General features: G+C 39.9%; 1 protein-coding gene and 1 non-coding gene across 6 annotated transcripts in view; both read right to left on the reverse strand.

Annotated features, from left to right (window-relative positions):
- Window positions 1-6,218, reverse strand: part of Kif13a (kinesin family member 13A) — a 209,194-nt gene that overhangs the window by 198,226 nt on the left and 4,750 nt on the right. The gene's annotated exons all lie outside the window — the stretch shown is intronic.
- LOC115072683 lies at window positions 5,617-5,777 on the reverse strand. The gene has a single exon (XR_003851714.1). It is a non-coding gene; the product is annotated as a U1 spliceosomal RNA (small nuclear RNA).

The raw sequence follows: 6,218 nt of genomic DNA on the forward strand, positions 1-6,218 counted from the left end.
CAGGTGATACACTCATACACATAAAATAAAAATAATAAAAAAGTATAAAAGCTTTATGCCAACACTTCTAAGAATCTTTTATTCTGCTCTTAAAATACATTATTACAAGAAATAACTGCATCCCTGCAATGAAAGCTTAAAAATCACTGATCCCCATTCCTTCTTCTCTTCCTCCTACACACACACACACACACACACACACACGCACGCACACACACACATGGCACGCACTTGTTCGAGGTAAAATCTAATTGGAAAGTCCAAATCAAATGCTTTTATAATGACCTGCAGACACACAGGAAAGCCACCATTCTAGCCAATGAAGGAGGTAAACAGAATGTCTGCAAGGAACCCAGGCCCCCAGCCAGCCAGCGATAAGGACTTGAGTGTCAGGAGCTGGTGGCTGTCTTATTTCACTTGACACCTTCAACCCTCAAGTCAGCTACTGCAGACAAGCTGAGCCACCCTGTCCTCCCCACTTCTCTGGTCACCCTGACAAGAAGTTAATTAAAAAGCAACCCCTTTCAGCCCCGTCGCTGCTGCCTGCTTACTCTACTTGAGTCAGTCTATATTCAAGTACAGTATGGATAAATCTGCACGTTAGAACTTGGAAAGCAACGACAAAAATGCCCTTACAGAGTCCTGCCCTCACCTGCACCAATGTAGAGACTTAAGAGGCCAAAGTGATCTGTGGATAGCTCATGCACATATCACAGTCGCAGAACCAGGTGGCACCCAGAATTCCCCCTTCACCATGGCTCAGGTCAGACCCTCTGCATGCACTGGTCCCCAGGGCTTTGCCAAGAACTCTGGAGATGACTTGCAACAGGGAACTGGGGCCCACAGTGGAAAAAGAGCCTGTGCTGAGCTGGTACTTAAAAGTACCGAGCACTAAGGAGATTTAACTGATTCTGTCTTCCTCCTCCCTGGTTCAAGCAAAAACAGACACTGAGGGATTCTAATTAGACACACGTGGCTGGAGAGCCCTTACATTATGAAACTGGGCTTTAAAGCTTGTTAAACTAGACCAGTAGTTTGCAACCTTGGCTACCCATAAGAAGCAAGAGCCAAGTCTGTGAATTACGTGAAGTAAAACTTAAGCATTTTTTTTTTTATTAGAAATGGTTGTTGAAGTTGTCAACTCTCTTGGACATCCCACGAACTGAACCTTAAAATGGCTATACCCCAGACAGAACGCAGAGGAAAGCCATCTACTTTCCCCTTCCGAATTCCATATAGAACCCGTGGAGGTAACAACATGGTTGCTTTAGACAGCTAAGTTATGGAGAGGTTTATTAAATAGCAATTGTCTGGACTCCTGTTAAGACTTTTTAAAGACCCAGTGTTGGGGCTGGCTCAGCGGTTAAGAGCACTGGCTGCTCTTGCTGAGGATTTGGTAATTAGTTCCCAGCACCCACATGGCAGCTAACAACCATCTGTAACTTTAGTGATGCCCATTTCTAGCCTCCACAGGTACATGCACATGATGTGCATACATACATGCATGCAAAATGCTCATACATAAAATGGAATTCTTTTAAAAAAATTTAAGCACAGTATCCAAGGTGCACTGTTACTCAATGAAGCCAGAATCTTTGCAGGTGGAACAAGGCATCTATTTGGAAGCATCCCAAATTGTAAAGTGCAGTCACTGCTAAGAAACCACTGTCTCATTCTACACTGTTCAGTGCAGTACCCACATGCCACACGTAGTTGTCCAGATGAACAAAAGTTAAAGTTCAGTTCCTTGGTTACACTATATACATTTCAAGGGCTTAATAATCACATAAGTCTCATGGTTACCATATTGGATGTTGTAGATATAAAACATCTCTACCATCCAATAATTCTATTAAACACTGATTTAATCGATTTTTTTTTTCTTTAACCAAAGTTCCTTAAAGCAGGGTCTGGAGCCGCCAGCATGAGGGTCACCTGGAAGCTTGTTAGAAATGCAGATCTTGAAGTACACTGAATCAGAACACTTTGGGATGGGGCCTCCAGGTGGCTTTGGTGGACACTCAAGTTGGTATTGCACACTCAAGTTTGAAAGGGGATTTGACAGAAGTTGGACTCCTTGGCACCTTTTTTCCGTGCCCACCCTCATTTTTATCCCTAAAAACTACCCACTTTTAGCTTCATTATACTGGAAGAATAATCTGTGCTGTCGTATCACATCAGAGATGGGGGTCTTTGTGTTAAAAAGCTTGCTCCAAGAAATGCCTTTCAATTCTTTCATACATTTATTATTTATGTGTATGTGTGTATCCCACTTGAGTGCTGGTGCCCACAGAGGCCAGAAGAGGGCATCAGATCCCTTGGAACTGGAGTTAGGGAGAGTTGTTAGCCATCATGTGGGTGCTGGGAACTGAACCCAGGTCTTCTGCAAGAGCAGCTAGTGCTCTTAACCACTAAGCCATCTCTCCAGGTTCCAGCCTTCAATTCTTAAACAAGACTCTAAGAAGACACTTTTATTTATAATCATTAAGAGAAAAAAACTGCATCCTAAAAATATGGAAGTAGTTAAAAAGTGTAAAACTCAATGAACTATCATTAATAAATTTAAAACTGTGACAGCCATATAGGATGACAAAGTATAAATGAAAGATAAGCTTCCCACAAAATTGTAACTGAAAATATTTGCATTACCTGGGCCAAACAAAGGTAGAACAACTGACTTGTTGGGATTGGGAATAACGACTCTCCGTGCCCTTTTTTGTTTCTATCGTGCTTTTTACAAAGCAAAAACATTTGAGTGCTTAAGCAAGTTTGCAAAAACATACAGGTGTGCTTTGAAAAATTCACTGTAAAGATAATTTGGTAAAACAGTTCTACCTCATCAACAACTCACTAAACTGTTAATCTCACAGTAACAAGATAGATTGAATCACCTCTGGATTCAGTCAAATGAAGGGACTTGGATGGCTAGGTCTCAAGTTCTTCTATGTATCAGCCATCCTTAACTTCAGTTCCAGGAGATTTGACATGCTCTTATGGACTCTGTGGGCACCAGGCATGCCCATGGTATACCCACATACATATGAGCAAAATATTCATGCACACAGAATAAAAACAAAGTCTTTTAAAAAATTATGGCTTTTTCCAAAGGAAATTTTAATGAAAGACTTAAAAATCTTTCAGAGAGCGAGAGCGAGAGAGAAAGAGACTATCTTGTTTGGGGGTGGTAAGACCAAGTAAACCAATTTCTGAGGAGAAATTTCCTGTTATATTTTCAAGTATAAATTTCCCAAAATATTTTGTACAGTGATCTTCTTTTAAGAGATCACTAATGAATCTCATGTAAGTCAACCCTTTTATTTTTTCGGGAAGGTTCTCAGGTAGTCCAGACTGGCCTCCAACTCACTATGTAAGGGAGGATGGCCTTGAACTCCTGATCCTGCCCCCACTTCCAGAGCACTGGGATCATAGGCATGACCCACCACTCTTAGCTAAGTCAACCCTTGACTGTTCTTAAATGCCTGCATACAGACTTCAGCCCCACTCCCTTACAACAGTTCTGCTGTGAGTACTAGTTCATTTCTTAGACTGTCAAGCATCAAGCAATATCTCTGAATGTTTCTGTGTGTTGAATTCTCAGCTGGTCTGTTTCCTGTGCAGGGAATAGTCTGAAAAATGGCTTTAAGTCCTAAACATATGTATACTTTCTCTGCTCTGGCTCCGAGGAAGGTCTGGGGAAAGGCAGTTTGGGTTGTATAATTCTGAGAAACCTTAATGTCTTCAGGCTGCGTACTATTAGTTCTAAACAATCTCTGTAAGTTTTCTTTAAAACATGGATGCATGGCATGTGTAATTTTTGCTGCCAGTTGAAAACAATCCATGTTGTCCATGTATCTTTCAATTTTTCCAGAAGCTGCTCACTGACAGGACAATGTGCAGCCCTTTGGGTGTCATTCTGATCATCCTAGGACCCTTTTATAGCCTGATAGACATAAACCTCTTTCATTACCAGGGCTGAAATAATGTCTTAATGAATTTTTGCAATAGTAATACAAAAACATGACTAAAAGGTTCCCCCCTCCCCATTGTTTTGTCCTAAGCACAACTAATTATCTTCATGAATGGGAATCATTGAAAGCTGTCTGTAGCAGCTCTGCATTCAATTCCAGCATTTATCAACACTCATGATAAAAGGAAATCATATTTTTGCTTTTGTTGTTGCAAATCAAAAAGAGAGGGTATCTAACAAAAGCTTTTAATAATAAGTAATAATCGCAGCAGAGAGAATTTCCCAAATGCTTTCTGTGGCTGGGAATAATGAACCTGAGCCCTGAGAACATAAAGATAAATCATATAGAATACAGAATGCTGGTCCTGCAGAAACCAAAGTCTAAGTGAGCTGATATTACATCTAAGAAATGTCCTTGACCTGAGACCAAAACAAACAAAATGATGTACTTGGCGAGGGAGGACGGTAGACTATACAGAGAAGACTATCACTGACATCCTCAGACAGAGAATATACCACAGCAAAGAAATAAGATGCTCTTACAAAAATCAGAAAGAACAAAAGAGACCTTAAATATGTAACAGCAGAAAAGAAAAGCTGAGCATAAGTTTTGAAAGACAGAGTAGAAGAAATCAAGGATGTCTCAGCACTGGAGACAGAGGTAAGAAGAGGAGGAGTTCAAGGCCAATTGGGCTATAGAGTGAGTTCCAAGCCAGCCTGGGTCACATCACTAAAAAAAGTGTAAAAAGTAAAAATCAGAGCCCATGCAATTACTAGCTAAACCTATGGTTCTTTTTCCAAATTCTAAGCTTTTGTTTCTTAGTAGGTTGTGAAATCTGTTCAGGAAGTCCCAACCACCATTTTTAAATAAATTAAAACAGAACAGAAAATAAGAGGGGCCATTGCATGTTATGAAGCATGTACCTACATGAACCCTTATAATACACACAGAGGTTCATGATATAAATTATGGTCTGAAGTGTGGATCATAACCACAGTAATTTGAGGGAAGTATTGGGGATCGAACCCAGGATTTCACAAGTGCTAAGGAAGTTCTCCTACCACTGAGTTGTATATCTAGCCGTCAAAATAATTATTTTGGGCTTTGTTTCTGTTTTGTTTTTGAGGCAGGGTCACTTTGGAACTCACTCTGTGACCCATAAAGGCCTCAAACTTAAGGTGATCCTTCCACCTTGGCCTCTTGGGTGCCGAGATTACTGTCATGAACCACCACACCCAGTTCCCCCAAATAATTCTTAATCACTATTTTATAACAGTATGATAATTGCTTTTAGGCTTATTTTTACTGCCATTTCAATGTACCTTTATTTATTTAAAGCAAATTGGACATGTTGACAGATAATGAAAATATTCTGTCATAATGCTCCTTAAAACGCCAGTGTCATGCTTGAAGAATGCACAACCCCACCCTGTATTAGTGAAACCTAAATTTTCCTTACACTCATATATTAACTCTGTAATAAAGCTGGAACTAAAATTAACAACACGAAAAAAGAGAATTCTGGTCCTCAAAACGATTTATCATGTGAACTATTACTAGTCTTAGACCATCCATCTTGCTAATTTTGTATGACTGTCACTAATATTTAAATTTCTTTCTTTCTTTCTTTCTTTTTTTTTTTATTGTTCAGGAGAGAGCGAGAACACAGTCACCCACTACCACAAATTATTCAGACAAGTTTCCCGCATTTGGGGAAATCGTAGGGGTCAGCACATCTGGAGTGCAATGGATAAGCCTCATCCTGGGAAAACCACCTTCATCATGGTGCCTCCCCTGCCAGGTTAATAGAATATTTAAGTTTCTTAACAAAGAAGCATCCTGGAAATGTCTGATACATAATTTGCAAATTGGAAAACAGTTTTCTTCTGCACTTGAGCAAGAAGTAGCGTTTTCCCCAGACCATCTTCCACGCACTGTCCATGGTGAACTGCACGCCTTGCACTATGGAAAGAACGGGTAGAAAACTGGAGGTGCTGATGTCTTCTTGCTAAGAGCCCACATTCCATCCAGTTGCATTTCTTTTACTAGATTAGATATGAACTTCACTATAATGCTTAACTTGCAATTTACTGACATAAAATAGTAACAGAAACTTCCCATAGAATGTAAGGTTTATTATATTCTTTTCCTGACAAAGCTTCACTTCCCCAAAGCTATAAGGACCAATTTCATATGCCCAGGATCTATCTATCTATCTATCTATCTATCATCTATCTATCTATCTATCTA

The sequence above is a fragment of the Nannospalax galili genome, unplaced genomic scaffold (assembly GCF_000622305.1).
Source record: "Nannospalax galili isolate Female #2095 unplaced genomic scaffold, S.galili_v1.0 scaffold923, whole genome shotgun sequence".
In the NCBI taxonomy this organism is placed as follows: domain Eukaryota; kingdom Metazoa; phylum Chordata; class Mammalia; order Rodentia; family Spalacidae; genus Nannospalax; species Nannospalax galili.